The sequence below is a fragment of the Salvelinus sp. IW2-2015 genome, unplaced genomic scaffold, assembly GCF_002910315.2.
Source record: "Salvelinus sp. IW2-2015 unplaced genomic scaffold, ASM291031v2 Un_scaffold5579, whole genome shotgun sequence".
In the NCBI taxonomy this organism is placed as follows: Eukaryota; Metazoa; Chordata; class Actinopteri; order Salmoniformes; family Salmonidae; genus Salvelinus; species Salvelinus sp. IW2-2015.
Genome location: NW_019946844.1, coordinates 31,476 through 53,879, shown reverse-complemented (window position 1 = coordinate 53,879; position 22,404 = coordinate 31,476). Strand labels below are relative to the sequence as shown.

The 22,404-nt window shown below is 42.7% G+C and overlaps 1 long non-coding RNA gene across 1 annotated transcript; it reads right to left on the bottom strand.

Annotated features, from left to right (window-relative positions):
- Positions 1-6,314: 6,314 nt before the first annotated feature.
- LOC112078366 (uncharacterized) lies at positions 6,315-11,419 on the bottom strand. The gene is made up of 4 exons (XR_002895666.2): positions 10,803-11,419; positions 10,100-10,316; positions 6,493-6,576; positions 6,315-6,400 (listed from the first exon to the last, which is right to left on the bottom strand). It is a non-coding gene; the product is annotated as an uncharacterized lncRNA (long non-coding RNA).
- Between the last annotated feature and the right edge of the window lie 10,985 nt (positions 11,420-22,404).

Sequence of the window (22,404 nt, the reverse complement as noted above, 5' to 3'; positions counted from 1 at the left end):
CCTTTGAACGGGGTATGGTAGTAGGTGCCAAGCAGGTGCACCGATTTGTGTCAAGAACTGCAACGCTGCTGTGTTTTTCACATTCAACAGTTTCCTGTGTGTATSAAGGATGGTCCACCACTCAAAGGACATCCAGCCAACACACAACTGCATTGGAGTCAACATTGGCCAGCATCCCTGTGGAACACTTTCAAAGCTTGTAGAGTCCTCCCCCAGCAAATTGAGGYTGTTCTGAGGGCAAAAGGGGGTTGCAACTCAATATTTTAGAAGTGTTCTTAATTGTCTTGGTATACTCAGTGTACATACACAGGTTTAGGGAGGTGCAGGAGGCTGCCACACTGGCGCTGCTGTTGTGGGATAAGTGCCTTGCTCAAGAGCACACGCAGGTATGCAATCTAGGATTTCACCCAGCAACCTCCGGTTACTAGCTCACTTCTTGCGTCTGACCCGGGATCGACTTAGGTAACCCCTCAGTTGCTGGCTCACTCTTTTACCGCTAGCTACTAGCTGAAGCTTACACAAAAATGGGGAATCAGTAAGACTTTACTATTGGAAAGGATGTATCAGTTTAAATCACCACAAATATAAAAGTATTTTGGCCACAAATGAAAGCAATTTATTAGTGTAAAATATATTTGAAAAGCAAGTCTATTAATTAGTGCGAGGAATGACCTCGATTAGGCTTTACCAAGTCGATGAAAGCTACAGTAGCAGCATGTCTCCAAAGCTCACAACTCAAACTAAATCAACACAAATTTATTTGTCACATTACACATGGTTAGCAGATGTTAATGCGATGTAGCGAAATGCTTGGCTGCTAGTTCCGACAATGCAGAATAACCAACGAGTATCTAACCTAACAATTCCACAAACTACTACCTTATACACACAAGTGTAAGGATAAAGAAGTACATTAAGATATAGTGAATGATGATGGTACAGAAACAGATAGGAATGCAGTAGATGGATCGATACAGTATAACATATGAAATGACTAAGTGTAGGTATGTAAACAGTGGCTAGTGATCAATGATTACATAGATGCAGTAGATATATAGATACAGTATATATACATATGCATATGAGATGAGTAATGTAGGGTATGGGATAAAATATTATATTAAGTGGCATTGTTTAAAACCTTTTAGGATAGGGGGCAGCATTTTCACTTTTGGATGGAATAGCGTGCCCAGAGTGAACGCCTCCTACTCTGTCCCAGATGCTAATATATGCATATTATTATTACTATTGGATAGAAAAACCACTCTGAAGTTTTCTAAAACTGTTTGAATATAGTCTGAGTATAACAGAAACTCATAGGCAGGCAAACTTCCAAACAGGAAGTGGAAATTCTGGGGGCTGTTAATTTCAACTCATCGCCTTTTCACATCCCAGTAAGAATATGGATCTGTTTGCACCTTCCTACGCCTCTCCACTAGATGTCAACAGTCAGTAGAACGTGGAATGAAGCGGGACTGGATGGCAGCTATTCGAGTCAGTGGTCTGGCAGAATGTCAGTTCCTGTTACGCACATTACTCTTGATATCGCCTTGCTCCATTACTCTGTACACCAAAAACGAATGCTCCGGTTGGAACGTTATTGGATGTATATGATAATAACATCCTGAAGATTAATTCTCTAACTTAGTTTGACCAGTTTATTCAACCTGGAAATATAACTTGTTGAAGTTTCGTCCGAGTTGCCTGACCAGCGCCAGCTTTTGGACATGTGAACTAAACGTGTGCTAGCAAAAGTAGACTAATTGGACACTAGTAATGACATTATCGAACAAACAACGATTTATTGCGAACTAGGGATTCCTTGCACTGCCTTCTGATGTAAAAATCATCAACGGTAAGGGCAATAATTTATGATGTAAATTTCGTATTTCTGTTTGACTCAACATAGCGGAAATATTGTTACTTCTGAGCGCCGTCTCAGATTATGCATGTATGCTTTTTCGTAAAGTAAAAAAAAAAACTGACACAGCGGTTGCATTAAGAACCAGTGTGTATCTTTAATTATATGAAAACATGGTATTCTTTCGTCAGTTTATGATGAGTATTTTCTGTTTTATGACGTGGCCTCTGTAATTACTTCGGAATAGTTTTGGAAGGCATTTCTGAACATGGCGCACCAATGTTAAAGCGACCAACTTAGCGAACGTGTGTAGCCAGACAGGTTAAAGTGGCTAGTGATACATTTTTTTCATCAATTTCCAATAATGGAAACTCTATACTCACCCAAGCCAGTGTGTTCCCTTTTTTATCTGAAAGGACTTCAATGACACCAAACGCTGGCCTGTGACCCATTTTGTTGACAAACCCAAAAAAGGATATAACATATCATACTAAGTGGGTGATGTAGAACACAATTGTGCATATTCTCCACTAGAGCTGTGGGGCCCTATCCATCACCCCTACGGACTTTGTATGCTGTGGGGCACATGCGCGCTGTGGAAGTACAGTGAAACGCAGCCCAGCATGGCAGAGGAGCCTAATGAAGCCCAACACTGCATGACACAGATCAACTCTGTCTAGTAAGCTTCTCAATACAAGTGTAATGAAGTTGCATTCTCCAGCACAACCACCCCATTGTCCCTCAACACCACATACAGTTGAAGTCGAAGTTTACATACACTTAGGTTGGAGTCATTTAAAACTCGTTTTTCAACCACTCCACAAATTTCTTGTTAACAAACTATACTTTTGGCAAGTCAGGTAGGGGATCTATCTTTGGCATGTACAAAGACATTTTACCAACAATTGTTTATTTCACTATAATTCACTAGATCACAATTACAGTGGGTCAGAAGTATTACATACATTAGCTTGCTGTGCCTTACACAGTTGGAAAATCAGAAAATGATGCTATGCTTTAGAAAGCTTCTGATAAGGCTAATTGACATAATTTGAGTCAATTGGAGGTGTTGATACCTGTGGATGTATTTCAAGTCCTACCTTACTCAGTGCCTCTTTGCTTGACATCATGGGAAAATCAAAAGGAAATCAGCCAAGACCTCAGAAAAACAAATGTAGACCTCCACAAGTCTGGTTCATCCTTGGGAGCAATTTCAAAATGCCTGAAGGTACCCACGTTCATCTGTACAAACAATAGTTTGCAAGTATAAACACCATGGGACCACGCAGCCGTCATACCGCTCAGGAAGGAGACGCGTTCTGTCTCCTAGAGATGAACGTACTTTGGTGCGAAAAGTGCAAATCAATTCCAGAACAACATTAAAGGACCTTGTGAATATGCTGGAGGAAACAGGTCCAAAAGTATCTATATCCACAGTAAAACGAGTCCTATATCAACATAACCTGAAAGGTCGCTCAGCAAGGAAGAAGCCACTGCTCCAAAACCGCCATAAAAACGCTAGATACAGTTTGCAACTGCACATGGGACAAAGATCGTACTTTTTGGAGAAATGTTCTCTGGTCTGATGAAACAAAAATATAACTGTTTGGCCATACCTACCATCGTTATGTTTGGAGAAAAAAGGGGGAAGCTTGCAAGCCGAAGAACACCATCCCAACCGTGAGGCACGGGGGTGGCAGCATCATGTTGTGGGGTGCAGGAGGGACTGGTTGACCTCACAAAATAGATGGCATCATGAGGAAAGGAATATTATGTGGATATACWGAAGCAACATCTCAAGACATCAGTCAGGAAGATAAAGTTTGGTTGCAAAAGGGTCTTCCAAATGGACAATGACCCCAAGCATACTTCCAAAGTTGTGGCAAAATGGCTTAAGGACAACAAAGTCAAGATATTGGAGTGGCCATCACAAAGCCCTGACCTCAATCCCCTAGAAAATTTGTGGGCAGAACTGAAAAAGCGTGTGTGAGCAAGGAGCCCAACAAACCTCAGTCAGTTACACCAGCTCTGTCAGGAGGAAWGGGCCAAAACAGGGAATTTTTACTCAGATTAAATGTCAGGAATTGTGAAAACTGAATTTAAATGTATTTGGCTAAGGTGTATGTAAACTTCCGACTTCAACTGTACACAGCACTCTTTGTTCTATATTTGTTCTATAGCGGTATCCATACACATTTAGATGCAGTGATCACAATATAGTGGCTATATCCAGGAAAGAGAACATTCCACATTCTGGGCCTAAAATAGTGTATAAGAGATCATACAAAAATCTTTTGCTGTGATTCTTATTGTGGTAATGTTAAACATATTTGTTGGTTTGTATGTGAACAAGTTAAGGGCATACAGATTGCTGCACTTGGATGATTTATGACATTCTTTTCCCAATTATTGAGTAAACATGCACCTGTTTAAGAACTGAACTGTTTAGAACTGTTAAGGCTCCATGGATTGAATGAGGAAATTTAAAAAACTGTATGCCGTTGAAAGAGATGGGGCAAAAGGAGTGGCTAATAAGTTGGCTGCACCTCTGATTGGCTTGACTTCCTGCAAATGTAGAAATATGAGACTAAAACTCAACAAAAAAAGATCAGAAACCGTATTATGAAGCAAGTTCAAATAATATAAATAATGTAGGAGAAAAACTTAGGTATTTAAATGAATATGGGGCAGAAAGACAAATCAACTCCATCTGTTCATCGAAATCAGATGGCTTATTCATCACAAAACCATTTGATGTTGCCATTCATTTTAATTATTATTCCATTGAGCAAAGTGGGCAAACTTAAGCAGAAATGCCAACAACAAGGGGCTCCTCGAGCTGGCGCAGCTGTCACGGACTTCCACGTAGGTAGTTTTCTCTCCCTGTTCGGCGGTGGTCGCGTCGCCGGCCTACTACATCACCGATCCTTTTTTCTTTTCTGTTAGTTTAGTCTTTGGTATTTCACCCTGGTTTCATTTGCTTCATTTCTTGTAAAGATATTTACCACTGTTGCCTGTCTAGGTTTGGGCGGATAAAAAAAAAAAAGGGGTGGTCAAAAGGGGTAGTCAGAGGAGTGCTCAGGCAGGTGTGTAGGTGGTTTCCATCGGTGCAACGACGGTGGGAAGTCCAGATCAATCATTCCACCGTGCGCATTCTCTCAGAATATGCCAATTTTGGCTATCGCCAAAGAAGGAGGGAGGTTTGCGTCCGTGCATTGACTAAGAGGTCGAAATTCCATCACGGTGGGGTACAGTTACCGCTACCTCTCATTGCCAGGATTGAGTCATTTCACGGGACATGCTTTTTCACAAAACTGGATCTCAGGAGCGCGTATAACGTATCCGGGGGAGATGAGTGGAAGACAGCGTTTAGACCATCCCGCCATTATGAGTACCTTCGTCATGCCGTACGGGTTGAAGAATGCTCCAGCAATCTTTTGTAGAGAGATTCTCAGGGACCTGCACGGCGCGGTGTTATATCGATGACATTCTGGTCTATTCCCTACACGCGCCGCGCATGTGTCTCTGGTGCGCAAGGTACTTGGGTGACTGTTGGAGCATGACCTGTACAGTCAAGGCTGAGAAATGCTTGATGAATCTGGTGTGGTTCTCTCACTAGAGATGAAGGATGAGTCTGGTGTGGTTCTCTCACTAGAGATGAAAGGATGAGTCTGATGTGGTTCTCTCACTTAGAGATGAAAGGATGAGTCTGATTGGTGTTCTCTCACTAGAGATGAAAGGATGAGTCTGATGTGGTTCTCTTACTATGAGATATTGAGTATAATGATGGTTTGCTAAGTGTAGACTACCTGTGTTGCTGCTGCCCTGACACACATGTGCAACTCCCGACTGAAGAAGGGGTGGACATGGGTCGGAGATGCAACCGCTCCTCTCTTTCTTCTTGCTCTCTCTTCTGCTCTGCTGTGTAGTCCAACCAGACCGAGAATTGATGATGATGTAAATCAAGTGTTATCAGTGTTAATCAAATGGTATGCTGCTGGGGCAGACGTGATATTAAACTAAGGTGCTCAGGCACAGGTAGACCCCTATCTGTACCACAAGGTTTTATTTCCAGTTTTTAGGACTACAAACGTGGCAGCTCTATGGCCACAACCATTGGGACAATTAAAGAGAAAGAATGCTTTGAGTACAAAACTGTGGGTACATTAGAGACCATTAGAGGCCATTTTCTCTGGCACGCTCAATTCTGTTAGCATATCTTTCAAGTCTAATGTGACAAAAAAGTTGTGGAGAATCTAAGGCTGGTGATGTTTTTTTAAGACTTGTAAACCCTAGGGTTAGGAATCTGGGCTAATATCCTACTGTTTCTCTCTAGCAAAACACACAACACAGAATTGGTCTTGACCTGACCCTTAAAAACAATGTGCACACACAAACCATTGATGCTAAAATATTTTATTATTTTATAATGCTTGAAGAATTTAAAATGTATATAGAAAACAAGGGAAGAATGAAATGAATTTCAGAAAATATTTGTCAAATTGCAGAGGTCACTTCTTGCAAGGAAAACGTCAGGAACTGAAAAAAGACAAACAAGTATCACTGTTAGAATCATGTAATACTGTGTCAAATAAACTTCACTTATCAGTTTTAACATTCTCCCTCTTTACCTATGCATTCTGCCTTCTTTTTTTGCATATAAGGGGTTCAAGACTTAGCCAAACGATTTTTCCCAGCTGCAAATATAGAGACATCTAGAGAGAGAGAGACAGAGAGATTAGCATTGGCTATGTACAGACTAAGTGAGGCATAGCCTTGCTATTGAGAAAGACCGCCGTAGGTAGACCTGGCTCTCAAGAGAAGACAAAGCTATGTGCACAATGCCCACAAAATTGAGGTGGAAACTTAGCTGCAACTTCCTAACCTCTGAAAAATGTATGACCATATTAGAGACACATATTTCCTCATATTACACAGACCCACAAGAATTTGAAAACAAATTCAAATTTGATAAACTCCCATATCTATTTTGGTGAAATACCACAGGTTGCCATCACAGCAGCAAATTATTATGGCCTGTTGCCACAAGAAAGGGCAACCAGTGAAAAACAAAACACCATTGTAAATACAACTCATATTTATTTTTATTTATTTTCCCTTTTGTACTTATAACACTGTACATAGCCATAATATGACATTTTAAATGTCTCTATTCCTTTGAAACTTTTGTGAAGGTAATGTTTACTGTTAATTTTATTGTTTATTTCACTTTTGTTTATTATCTATTTCACTTGCTTATGTTTCCCATGCCAATAAATCCATTTTAATTGAATTGAGAGAGAGACGGGGATAAGGGGAATAGACTGGGTTTTTGAAGATTATTAAAACTGGTTGCTCTTATACATTCTTATTGATGAGGCAATGAATCAAAACTGCTCTTGTTATTACCTTTGCAGGGGGAGGTTGTCTTATTCTGCTGGGCTGGAGGGACTGTGCAACCCCCTGTTGGCCCACAGAGAAGATGGAGTAATCTGAGAGAGAGAGGAGAGAGAGAGAAACAGAGTGAACGTGTGGGCATGCGTACCTGTTACGCCCCTGAAAAATGGGAGAAATTATCACGAGTGTGATACGGAATTGTTTCTTCAATGAAAAGTTTTAGTGCAATCTTTACATAAGTAACACATTTACAGAATAACAGATCTACAGAAATAGATAGTTTTGTAGGGTAAAGGCTTATTAAGTCACAACAGTATACACTGTATATCACTGAAACAAATACTATTTTCAATAGAACTGTCAAGCACAAAGCTTTAACTCAGTAAACCATAACTCAATTTATCACAGGCAAAAAGCGTTTGAAAAACATTACACAAATAACACCGCAAATAAATCTTATTAACAACGCACATGTCAGTCACAATCGACATTAAATGGCAGCTACGTAGCAGTATGAAGCTATTCTTCGCTGCAACCGAGCAGGGCTCATATTACTCTCTGCAAACTTAACTAACTTCCTCAATATGTTACTAAGACACACCTTAAACACTCTTGACATGTTAGCGAGTTATTACATTTAAATTACTCTTTTTTATCATCAATAACGTACCTGAAAAAGGGGAGAAATGAAATGTGATACGGAATTGTTTCTTCAATGAAAACTTTAGTGCAATGAGAAAAAGACCGCGATTTCTCCTGGGACCTTCAGTGGAGACCAGAGCAATCGATCTCAGGCTCATAGATTAGAGCATTTAGTAGATCACAGAATTACACTTTTACCCACGACAAAATAAAGTAATCAACATAACATTTACACATTCCTCTCACAATTCGTACCCTTTGTACGCTTGACGGATTTTAACACAATTATGTGAATGTTATCAATCTCTTTCAAACTAATACTGAATGCATGATCTCTTAACCTAGATGTTTTAAGATCCTCACACTATGAACTTTCTAATACTTTTTATGCATACAGGCTATTAGTATTTCCTTTAACCTGTCACATACGCGTGAAGAGAGAGACAAAGTGAGAGATATATATAGAAAGAAGAAAATGATCCAGAACAAACATCAGCCATGTTTCCTAAAATAGACTTGAGTAAACATCAAACAGTTCTATTCCAATTGAGTACCAGATCCTATAGTGGTGCTTGTGTGGTCTCTTTGGTTAAATTCAAAATATAGTAATTGATTAAAAAAAACTGTATTTATCGAAGAAATTTTAAAAAAAGGTTATAATTTTTGTGAATGATATCATAAATAGGACCTGGTGGAGTTATGTCACACATGCAGCTAACACAGACATATGGAAATGTCTGCTCTACCCAAAATTACAACCAATTAATTGCAGCATTACACAAAAAATGGAAGAGGCAAGTAGAAGGGGAAAAAGTAAGGAACTTGTATGTCGGCCCTGTATTAAAGAACATTTATGGTTAAAGAAAAGTGTGATAAATAAAAACATATACCAATTTCATTTAAGGACCAAAAAACTGACAGCTGTGCCATATTAAATTGCAAAATAGTTGGGAAGAGATTTTCGATGTACCCATTCCATGGCACATGGTTTATGAATTGATACGCAAAACAACGCCGGATTCAAAACTTTCGAATTTTTTCAATTTTAAATTACTGTTACAAAATTCTTGCAACTAATAGAATGTTATATATATGGGGTATTACAATCTTCCCAGCTCTGCAGATTCTGTTGTGAGGAGGCAGAGTCATTAGATCATTTATTTTGGTATTGTCCATATGTAGCTCGTTTTTGGTCACAGGTCAGGAATGGCTGAAGAATTGCAACATTTGCCTAGAACTAACGCTACAGATAGCAATACTGGGGATTTGAAAAGCCATAGTCAATCAATCAATAATAAATAATAATTATTTTAGCAAAAATGTTTATTTTTAATTTACAATCTGTAGAAGCTATGAGAATAGGAAGGTTCAAATCTTTTGTGAAGCATCACAGCACAGTTGAAAAATATATGGCAAATAAAAATCCGAAATGGATGATGTTGGAAGAAGATGGGAAGGGTTGAGTGGAACTGAAGGGTGGGACTAATAACAAGAAAACAATGTAGGGCATACGGGATCTGTGAAATGTGTATAGGTGCGGAGCTTTTGTGAAATAGCACAGTTACAAGTGGAAATAAAATTGGATGGACAACAGAAATAGAGGAAGGACTAAGAACAAACAAGAGAGAACTATTATAAAGTAGACTGTGTCTGTAAAATGGGTATAAGATGTATAAATTGAAGGTAAAAGCGAAAGTGTTTATTAGTTTACTCCAATGTGGGAGGGTGGTAGGGTTGCGGGGAATAATAATAAAGGTATATCTTTAAAAAGTATGTATGTCTATATAGGTATGTGTATGTATATATGTGTAATGTATGCATGCGTGTATGGATATATATATTTACCCCAAAAAATATGGGGATTGGAAATGATGCAGACAATACATTGGAAGCAACATTCTTTCCGCAATATTAAGCTGATCACCCCCACAAAAAAAAAAAAAAAAAACAGTTCTATTCCAATTGAGTACCAGAGCCTTATAGTGTGCTTGTGTGGTCTCTCTCTCTCTTCTCTCTGCCTCTCTCTCTCTCTCTCTGTCTGTATGTCTTGCTCTGTCTGTCTGCCTCTCTTCTGTGTCTCTCTCTTATAATTTTTTGTCTCCCTCTCTCTATATCTTTCATCCTTTTTACCTGTACCTCACTGTGCCATCAAATATTTTGTGAAAAGTCTGTCCCTCTCTATCCCGCTTCATGTTTTACCTTTGCATTTGACTGGCTGTTGATCATGCGGGTCCTTGCTCTTTAGCCCTGATGCAGTGAAAATAGAGTAATCTAAGGACAGAAAGGAATATATATGAATGGAGACTTGATAGGACAATAACACACAGCAAAAAAAGTATAGTTAAGGCCTATAAGCTGTTTCAATGCACTAGAGGAGTACTGTGTTAATAAACTGCAGTCACACATAACTCAGTACCTTTGTCACGCCCTGGCCTTAGTATTCTTTGTTTTCTTTATTATTTTAGTTAGGTCAGGGTGTGACATGGGTATTTATGTGGGTTTTGTAGTGTCCAGGGTGATTGTAAGGTTTAGGGGGTTTATTTAGAGTAGTTGGGTTTATGTTTAGTATAGTTGTCTAGCTGTGTCTATGTTGTGTGTAGTTGTCTAGGAAAGTCTATGGTTGCCTGAATGGGTTCCCAATTAGAGACAGCTGGTTTCTGTTGTCTCTGATTGGGAGCCATATTTAAGGTAGCCATAGGCTTTAGTTTGTTGTGGGGAATTGTCTATGTTGAACGTTTATAGCATGTGTGTGTGCACTACGTTTATAGCTTCACGGTCGTTTATTGTTTTGTTAGTTTGTAAGTGTTTTGTTTCGTTTTTCCTTCTTCATAATAAAAAGAAGATGGCTTATTTTCCACATGCTGCGTTTTGGTCCGTCTCACTCCCACACGATCGTGACAACCTTAGTGAGATACACTGCTGTTACTTAAATGTAATAGTTTTATTAGCCTCCCCATGTGGATTAAGATGGCATTGTCTGAGTACAATGTGATGCTAAACCACCCTGAAGAAGGATGCAAAGCCGAAAAATCTGTGTACGCCATCCCTGATGCAGTTAAAATATATATTTTTTAAATCAAAAAATGACGTAAGCTTTATGTGACATCTTTTCAAGTGCAGACCATCGCACTGTTTTACTTATTTGAATTTACAGGTTTTTCGCACCAACCTAACTTTTGGGAGAGAGCAATGGTGCTCTTTGCTATTAAACCACAGATAATTAAATGTTTTGTGTTAGAGTCCCATGTCACTTTGCCTGGTCCTACCTTTACACTGTGGTTGTCTGGTCTGTTTGCTTGTCCCTTCCTGATTCTCTACCCTGGCCATGTGATCCTGCAGGGCCTTCTCCTTCCTCAGCCTGCTCTGCTCTTCTTTAGACACCTCCTTTTTCTTTCCCTCTGTCCCTTTGGCCATCTCTTTATCTCTCCTTTCCTTCTGACCAAGTCCCCGTTTCCCTTCTTCCACCATCCTCTCATATTTTTCCATAATGAGCTCTGCATCTGTCTTTGGCTCTGTCACTTTGTCATTCCCATCTTTCTTTTGGATAATCTCACTTTTGTTACTCACTTTGGCCTGCTGAGCCGGGGGGACCTTGGCCATGCCTGAGAGAGAGAGAGAGAGTAATATATATATATATAACCCTCAATGAGGGTGGTATGAGGGCCCGACCCCCACAGGTGGGGGTTGTGCTTACAGCCCAACACCGTGCAGGACGTTTGGCATTTGCCAGAGAACACCACAAGATTGGCAAATTCGCCACTGGCGCCCTGTGCTTTTCACAGATGAAAAGCAGGTTCACACTGAGCACATGTGACAGACGTGACAGAGTCTGGTTGACGCCGTGGAGAACGTTCTGCTGCCTGCAACATCCTCAGCAATGACCGGTTGGCAGTGGGTCAGTCCATGGGTTGGGGGTGGCATTTCTTTGGGGGGCCGCACAGCCCTCCATGCTGCTCGCCAAGAGGTAGCCTGACTACCATTAGGTACCGAGATGAGATCCTCAGACCCCTTGTGAGACCATATGCTGGTGCGGTTGGCCTGGGTTCCTCCTAATGCAAGACCAATGCTAGACCTCATGTGCTGGAGTGTGTCAGCAGTTCCTGCAAGAGGAAGGCATTGATGCTTGGACTGCCCGCCCGTTCCCAGACCTGATCCAATTGAACACATCTGGGACATCATGTCTCGCTCCATCCACCAACGCACGTTGCACCACAGACTGTCCAGAGTTGGCGGATTCTTTAGTTCCAGGTCTGGGAGGAGATCCCTCAGGAGACCATCCGCCACCTCATCAGGTGCATGCCCGGGCGTTTGTAGGGGAGGTCATAACAGGCACGTGAAGGCCACACACACTATGAGGCTATTTTGACTTGTTTTAAGGACATTACATCAAAGTTGGATCAGCCTGTAGTGTGGTTTTCCACTTAATTTTGAGTGTGACTCCCAAATCCAGACCTCCATGGTTGATAAATTTGATTTCCATTGATAATTTTTGTGTGATTTGTTGTCCAGCACATTCAACTATGTAAAGAAAAAAGTATTTAATAAGAATATTTCATTCATTCAGATCTAGGATGTTTATTTTAGTGTTCCCTTTATTTTTTGAGCAGTGTATATAATATATTTTTATTTATTTTATTTTGCCCACCAAGCAAGGAGTTGTCTGGAGGTCAATGAGTGTTAATGACCAACAAAGAAATTAATGCTTATTTGTTACGTGAGGTTATTTGATTGAATAGAAGTTTCATAATAAGGAGGACACGTGACATCCCTGCAAGCAGGAGCTAGACTGTCTGCTTTAATTGGAGGGTATTTCATCCATATCGGGTTAACTTTTGTACATAGTCACCCCATTTTTAGGGGACCAAACGTTTTCGAGAGCGATTCGCTTGTATTAGAGTAGTCAAGGGTTTAGTAGTTGTTCCATATTGCAGCACACAATGATTACATCAAGAGTCACTTTTATTATAAATAAGAATAGAATGTTACTAAACACATTCTACATTAATGTGATGCTAACATGATTACGGATAGTCCTGAATAAATTGTGAATTATGATGAATGACAATGTTTGCAGCTCAAAAATCATACCACCAAAAACATGCTAACTTTCACCATTATAATAATGGGAGATTTGCGGTTTTTTGGGGGGGGGGGGGGTTTGATATTTATGCCCCTAACTTTCTCATCAATATTCAGGATTATTGTAACGGTCGTCTTGTGGTGAATGGCGGACCAAGCGCAGCGGTAGATGAAGACATATGATTTATTAACAAGACGAAATACAAAACACGCTGAATAATTACAATAACAACAAAACGAACTAAACAGACCTGAACATGTGAACTTACCATAACACGAAGAAAGCACGAACAGGACAGACTACACAAACGAAACAGTCCCGTGTGGTAAACATAACCAGACAGGGAAGACAATCACCCACAAACAAACATGAGAACATCCTACCTTTAATATGGTTCTCAATCAGAGGAAACGTCAAACACCTGCCTCTAATTGAGAACCATATCAGGCAACACATTAAACCCAACATAGAAACACCATAACATAGAATGCCCAACCCCAACTCACGCCCTGACCAATTAAACACATACAAAAAACAAGAGAACACGTCCAGGAACGTGACAGAACCCCCCTCAAAGGTGCGAACTCCGGGCGCACCCCATAAAACTCAAGAGGGTCTGGGTGGGCAATCTGTCCCTGTGGCGGCTCCGGGGTGGACGAGGACACCACTCCACCACTTGTCTTTGTCCACCTCCTTAGCGTCCTTGAGTGGCGACCCTCGCCCCCGACCATGGTCCAGGAACCTTCACCAACGCCCCTCTACAATAGAGGAGACAACTCAGGACAGAGAGGGTAGTTCAGGACAAAAGAGGTAGTTCAGACAAAGAGGTGAGCTCAGGACAGAAGAGGTAGCTCAGGACAGAGGGAAAATCCGACTAGTGGCAGCTCCGGACTGAGTGGCAGCTCGGACTGAAGTGGGCAGCTCCGGACTGAGTGGCAGCTCCGGAGAGTGGCAGCTCCGGACTGAGTGGCAGCTCCGGACTGAGTGGCAGCTCATACTGGAAGGCAGCTCATGACCGAAGGCAGCTCATGACTGGAAGGCAGCTCATGGACTGGAGGGCAGCTCATGACTGGAGGGCAGCTCATGACTGGAGGGCAGCTCATGACTGAAGGGCAGCTCATACTGAAGGGCAGCTCATGACTGAAGGCAGCTCATGACTGAAGGCAGCTCATGACTGTAGGGCAGGCTCATGACTGTAGGGCACTCATGACTGTAGGCAGCTCAGCTCTGGCAGCTCCTGACTGTTTGGCGGCCTTGGCAACTTCCTGACTGGCTGCTTGGCTCTGGCACTCCTGACTGGCTGGCGGCTGGCAGCCCTGACTGGCTGGCGGCTCTGCAGCTCCTGACTGGCTGGCGGCTCTGGCAGCTCTGGCAGCTCCTGACTGGCAGGCGGCTCTGGCAGCTCTGACTGGCTGGCGGCTCTGGAGCAGCTCCTGACTGGCTGGCGGCTCTGGCAGCTCCTGACCTGGCTGGCAGGCTCTGGCAGCTCCTGACTGACGGACGGCTCTACGGCTCCTGACTGACGGACGGCTCTAATGGCTCGGGACAGACGGGCGGCTCTAATGGCTCGTGGCAGACGGATGGCTCAGAAGGCGCTGGACAGACGGATGGCTCAGACGGCGCTGGGCAGACGGCATGACTCAGACGCGCTGCAGACGAGGCTCAGACCGCGCTGGGCAGACAGGATGGCTCAGACGGCGCTGGCAGACAGATGGCTCAGACGCGCTGGGCAGACAGATGGCTCAGACGGCGCTGGGCCAGACGACTCAGTAGGCAGGCGGCGTTGGGCAGACAGCCGACTCTGACCTGCTGAGGCCCACAGTAGGCCTTGGTTGCGTGGTGCCGGAACTGGTGGTACCGGACTGGAGACACTAACCTCAAGGCTAGTGCGGGGAGCAGGAACAGGGCACACTGGACTCTCGATGCGCACTATAGGCCTGTGCGTGGTACCGGAACTGGAGGTACCGGCTGAGGGCACGCACCTCAGGGCGAGTGCGGGGAGAGCAGGAAACAGGGCACACTGGACTCTCGATGCGCACTATAGGCCTGGTGCGTGATACCGGAACTGGAGGTACCGGGCTGAGGCACGCACCTCAGGGCGAGTCGGGGAGAAGGAACAGTGCGTACAGGGCTCTGGAGACGCACAGGAGTCTTGATGCGTTTGGTGCCGAAACTGGAGGCACTGAGCTTGAGACACGCACCACAGGAGAGTGCGTGACGAGGAAACAGGGCTTGGGAGACGCACTGAAGCCTGGTGCGTGTGTAGGCACTGTGGACTGAGCTGGGCGGAAAGGTGGCGCCGGATATACCGGACCGTGTAGGCGTACTGGCTCCCTTGAGCACTGAACCTGCCCAACCTTACCTGGTTGTATGCTCCCCGTCGCCTGACATGCGGGGAGGTGGAATAACCCGCACCGGGCTATGTAGGCAACCGGGGACACCATGCGTAAGGCTGGTGCCATGTAAGCCGGCCCAAGGAGACGTACTGGTGGCCAGATATGTAGAGCCGGCTTCATGGCACTTGGCTCAATGCTCAATCTTAGCCTACCATGCAGGGGGAGGTGGATAACAACCGCCCCGGGCTATGCACACGTAACAGGAAGACACCGTGCGCTCTACTGCGTAACACGGTGTCTGCCCGTACATCCGCTCTCCACGTTAGCCTAGGAAGTGGGCGCAGGTCTCCTACCTGCCCTAGACCCACTACCTCTTAGCCCCCCCCCCCCCCCCCCCCAAGAAATTTTTGGGTTGTACTGCGGGCTTTTGCGGGCTTCCGTTAGACGCGTCCCCTCATAACGCCGGTTCCTCTTCCGGTTTTCCTCCTCCGAGCTGCCTCCAGCTGTTCCCATGGGCGGCGATTTCACTTCAACTTTAGCCCATGGTCCTTTCCTTCCATGATTTCCTCCCAAGACCAGAAATTCCTGCTTCGTGCGCTGTCCGTTAACCGCCTGATTCGGGTTTGTGGTGGTGGAATTCTGGTAACGTTACGTCTGGTGGTGTATTAACGGACCAAGGCGCAGCGGGTGGATGAATACCATACTGACTTGTTTTACAAAACGCGAAAAACACTGACAAACCACTAGAACAAACTACAAAACACATAAACGGAAGGCAACAGACCGAAACAAACGGAACTTACAATATAGACAAGGACGCAAGAACAGGAAACAGACTACCTTAAACGAAGGAACAAAACGAACAGTCCATCGTGGAAATACACTGACACAGGAGACAATCTACCACAAACAAAACAGTGAGAACAACCTACCTTCAAATACTGACTCTCAATCAGAGGAAACGCCAAACACCTGCACTCTAATTGAGAAGCATACCAGGGCAACCCATAACCCAAATAGAAAAACAACATAACATAGACCACCCACCCAAACTCAAACGCCCTGACCAATAAACACATACCAAAACAACAGAAAACAGGTCAGGAACGTGAACATTACTCTGTCCTGCGGAACCCCTGTTCCGCTAGCTGTCCCCTCGTCCAACAGCCAATGAAATTGCAGGGTGCCAAATACAAATCAACAGAAATCTCATAAATCAATTCTCAAACATACAACTATTAGCACCTTTTAAAGATACAATTCTCGTTAATCCAGCCACATTTGTCGTTTTCAAAAATGCTTAACAGCGACAGCTCCCAAACGATTATGTTAGGTCACCACCAGTCACAGAAATACCCAGCCATTTTTCCAGCCAAAAAGGGGAGGCACAAAAAGCACAAATAGAGAGAAAATTAATCACTAACCTTTGTTATCTTCATCAGATGATTCCATTGTTTACACAATAATGTATGTTTTTGTTCGATAAAGTGCATCTTTAATATCCAAAAATCTCATTACATTGGCGTGTTATGTTAGTATAATTGTTTTTGGCTTCCAAAACCATCCGTGATTTTTGCAGAGAGCCACATCAATCACAAGAAATACTCATTATAAATGTTTGATATAATTTCAAGTGTTATGCCATGGAACTTTTAGATTTAAAGACTTCTTCCTTATGGAACGCTGGTGTCAGATTTCAAAGAAAACTTTTACGGTAAAAGCATACCATAAATATCTGAGTACGAGCTCAGAGCCGCAAACCAGCCAAAAGAAAATATCCGACCATGTTGCGCACAGTCAACTATTCAAGCAAAATGCATTATAAATATAACTTACATTGATAGCTTCATCAAGAATGCACTCCCAGGAATCCCAGTTCAACATATTAAATGTTTGACTTGTTGATAAAGTCATTTATGTCCATATACAGTGGGAGAACAAAGTATTTGATACACTGCCGATTTTGCAGGTTTTCCTACTTACAAAGCATGTTAGAGTTCTGTAATTTTTAATCATAGGTACACTTCAAAATATTAAGGAGCCACTCCTTAGTTGCCCTGGCTGTGTGTTTGTCATGCTGAAAGACCCAGCACGGGACCGATCTTCAATGCTCTTACTGAGGGAAGGGGGTTGCTGGCCAAGATCTCGTGATAATGGCCCCATGCCATTCTCCCTCAAATACGGTGCAGTCGTTCCTGTCCCCTTTGCAGAAAAGCATCCCCAGAAGAATGTTTCCACCTCCATGCTTCACGGTTGGGATGGTATTACTTGGGATTGTACTGGATCCTTCTTTTTCCTCAAACACACGGCAAAGTGGAGTTTAGGACCAAAAGAAGCTCTATTTTTTGTCTCAAACAGACCAACATGACCTTCTCCCATTCCTCCTCTGGATTCATCCAGGATGGTCATTGGGCAACTTTTCAGACGGGCCTGGACAATGCGGCTGGCTTGAAGCAGGGGGACTTGCGTGCGTTGCAGGGAGTTTGAATCCAGGACCGGCGTTAGTGTGTTACTAATGGTTTCTTTGAGATGTTGGTCCCAGCTTTCTTCACGGTCATTGACCAGGTCCTGCCGTGTAGTTCTGGCTTGATCCCTCACCTTCCCTCAATGATCATTGAATGCACACGAGTGAGATCTTGCATAGGAGCCCCAGACCGAGGGTGATTGACTGTCATCCTTGAACTTCTTTCATTTTCTAATAATTGCGAGGCAACAGTTGTTGCCTTTCTCAACAATATCTGGCTTGCCATTGTCCTGTACCATCCCAGCCTGTGCAGGTCACCAATTTATTCCTGATGTCCTTACACAGCTCTCTGGTCTTGGCCCATTGTGTGGAGAGGTTGGAGGTCTGTTTGATTGGATTTGTGTGGACAGGTGTCCTTTTTATACAGGTAAACGAGTTCAAACAGATGCAGTTAATACAGGTAATGAGTGGAAGAAACAGGAGGGCTTCTTAAAGAAAAACTAACATGTCTGTGAGAGCCGGAATTCTTACTGGTTGGTAGGTGATCAACATTACCTTATGTCATGCAACTAAAATACAAATTAATTTTTGTTTTAGTTCCTGTCTCTCACATTNACTTATCAATGCCCCATTATGTACAATAACTTATCAATGCCCCATTATGTACAATAACTTATCAATGCCCCATTATGTACAATAACTTATCAATGACCCATTATGTACAATAACTTATCAATGACCCAAGCCCAGCTCAGTTAATCCCTACCATAATCCCTACCATTGTGTCATCATCTACCATTGTGTCATCATCTACCATTGTGTCATCATCTACCATTGTGTCATCATCTACCATTGTGTCATCATCTACCATTGTGTCGCTGAGTTGTCGTAATGCTTCAGCAAATGTACATTATCCCATGGGACGTTGGAAGACACAATGTAAGTAACCTAATTTATGTCCCTCTAACCAGTGGTGTAAAGTACTTAAGTAYWAKWTWSWWSWAWMTWRTACTTAAGTACTTTTTTGGGGCATCTGTACTTTACCATTTATTGTTTTGGCAACTTTTACTTTTACTTCACTACATCCCTTAAGAAAATAATGTACTTTTTACAACATACATTTTCCCTCACACCCAAAAGTACTTTTGAACGCTTAGCAGGCCAGGAAAGTGGTCCAATTCCCGCCCTTATCAAGAGAACACATGGGCATCCCTACTGCCTCTGATCTGGAGGACTCACTAAACACATGCTTCGTTTGTAAATGATGTCTGAGTGTCCGAGTGTGCCCCTGCCTATCTGTACAATTGTAAAACAAGAAKATTATGCTGTCTGGTTTGCTTAATACTTTTACTGTTGATAGTTACGTATATTTTAGCAATTCCATTTACTTTTGATACTTAAGTATTTTTAGAACCAAGTAGTATTTTACTGGCTAATAACGCTTGATAATGTATGTGATATCAACAGAGAGGTATATTTTCTTGGTGATTTAAATATTGACTTCAATACTTCAATATCAACAAGCTAACCACTCAAGAAAAAGCCTCAAACTGTAACCAGTGCCTGCAACCTGGTTCAGGTTATCAGTAACCCTAGATTGTAAACTGTCATGGTCAAAACATATTGACACAACAGTAGCTAGGATGGGGAGAAGTCTGTCCATAATAAAGCACTGCTCTGCCTTCTTAACAGCACCATCAACAAGGCAGGTCCTACAGGCCCTAGTTTTGTTGCACCTGGACTACTGTTCAGTCGTGTYGTCAGGTGCCACAAAGAGGGACCAAGGAAAATGTAAATTGGCTCAGAACAGGGCGGCARGGCTGGCACTTGGCTGTACATGGAGAGCTAACATTAATTATATGCATGTCAATCTCTCCTGACTAAAAGTGGAGGAGAGATTGACTTCARCACTACTTGTTTTTGTAAGAAGTGTTGACATGCTGAATGTATCGAGCTGTCTGTTTGAACTACTGGCACACAGCTCAGACACCCATGCCCACCCCACAAGACATGCCACCAGAGGTCTCTTCACAATCCCCAAGTACAGAACAGAATATGGGAGGCACACAGTACTACATAGAGCCATGACTACATGGAACTCTATTACAAATCATGTAACTGATGCAAGTACAATAGACTCAGATTTGGGGAAAAAACAGATAAAAATACACCTTATGGAGTGGAGACTGTGAAGAGACACATAGACACATGCATACACATGATAAGACCCAGAGAGAGATAAAGTACAGACCAAAACAACTTAAGTAGAACTTTCAAGTATTTTTTACATAAGTACTTTACACCACTGTGTGTAGCAGATGTAAATTATGTGTTGTTGTATATCTCATTACAAATCTGCACTAATCAATCAACTCCCCCACTCCAGTCCGCAGACGGCGATGTGCGTCTTTCAGGCGTTGCTACCAGCGTGACGTATATCTAGTGGACGGGACGGGAAGTTTCTTAAAACAGCTTGTCAGCCATCTCCGTAGCTTGTTAGCCAATATAGCCGAAACGTATTAGCTTTTAGACTGTTTCAGTGTAAATTGGTCCCTGTGTTTTAACATACTTATTTCGTATAGCTAGTTTTCCCCATTTAATTAAATATATCGTTAAGTTAGTAGCTAGCTGGATTGCTAAATTAGCTTAGGCCAGGCTAGTCGTTAATGCTAACTAGCTAATCCCCGACCATGAGTTCACTAAGCTACTCTCCTCCAGCTAAACAGAGGGGGTCTGCGGACGGAGAAAGAAGCTCTGGGACTGAACATTGTCGTGAAAGAAGAAGCGGAGGATGTTTCAGTAAAAAGAGAGGAAGAAGCTTTCAAATGAAAGAGGAGGATGAGGAGGCTATCAGTATCACATGGGAAGAAGAGGACGATAATGTTAGAGTGAAAGAAGAGAAAGAACATTTTAGAGTGAAAGATGAAGAGGGGATGAGGCTGTCACAGTGAAGAAGAGGAGGTAGAAGCTTTCAGAATTAAAAAGAGGAGAGGAGGATGTAATGAAAGAAGAAGAAGAGGAGGAGGAGGATGTTATAGTGAAGAAGAGAAAGAACCTTTTAGAGTGGAAGAGGAGAGGACGTTTTGGGGGTGAAAGAGGAGAAGAGGAGACTGAAGATCTGATTAACACCAGTGAGTACGTCTTAAAAGCAGGGCCAAACAGCCCTTGTTGAGTTAATGTATGTTTTAATATATGACTCTTGGCCTCGCCAATGATTCTGGGAGAATATAACTTATAAATGTCCACTGAACTTAGTTCAACTGTCGTACCCATCAGAACCCAAAATAAAGCTTGTTTTTTCCATTGTTTGTAAACAATGGAATGTAAATGAACACTGTATATCCTCAAAACATGGAGGTAGTTCCATTTGTATTTATTAAGGGTCCCTTTTAGGTTGTGCATTACAGCAGCTACTCTTCCTGGGGTTTATTATGGACCCCATTAGTCCTGCCAAGGCAGCAGCTACTCTTCCTGGGTTTATTATGGATCTCCATTATTTTCCTGCAAGGCAGCAGCTACTCTTCCTGGGGTTAATTATGTTCCCATTAGTTCCTTCCAAGGCAGCAGCTACTCTTCCTGGGGTTTATTATGGATCCCCATTAGTTCCTGCCAAGGCAGCAGCTACTCTTCCTGGGGTTTATTATGTTCCCCATTAGTTCCTTCCAAGGCAGCAGCTACTCTTCCTGGGGTTTATTATGGATCCCCATTAGTTCCTTCCAAGGCAGCAGCTACTCTTCCTGGGTTTATTATGGATCCCCATTAGTTCCTTCAAGGCAGCAGCTACTCTTCCTGGGTCCAGCAACATTAAGGCAGTTATATATGATAAAAAAAATATTACATGACATTACATTTCATAACGCTTTTCACAACACATTAAGTGTGTTCCATCAGGCCACTACTCTACAACACATATCTACAACACATTAAGTGTGTTCCATCAGGCCACTACTCTACCACCACATATCTACAACACATTAAGTGTGTTCCATCAGGCCACTACTCTACCACCTCATATCTACAACACGTTAAGTGTGTTCCATCAGGCCACTACTCTACCACCACATATCTACAACACATTAAGTGTGTTCCATCAGGCCACTACTCTAACCACCTCATATCTACAACACGTTAAGTGTGTTCCATCAGGCCACTACTCTACCACCACATATCTACAACACATTAAGTGTGTTCCATCAGGCCTACTCTACCACCATATCTACAACACATTAAGTGTGTTCCATCAGGCCACTACTCTACCCACCACATATCTACAACACATTAAGTGTGTTCCATCAGGCCACTACTCTACCACCTCATATCTACAACACATTAAGTGTGTTCCATCAGGCCACTACTCTACCACCACATATCTACAACACATTAAGTGTGTTCCATCAGGCCACTACTCTACCACCACATATCTACAACACATTAAGTGTGTTCCATCAGCCCACTACTCTACCCACACATATCTACAACACATTAAGTGTGTTCCATCAGGCCACTACTCTACCACCACATATCTACAACACAATTAGTGTGTTCCATCAGGCCACTACTCCATCACTACCACATATCTACAATACATAGTCCATGTGTAGGTGTGTAGAGTTGTGCGTCTTAT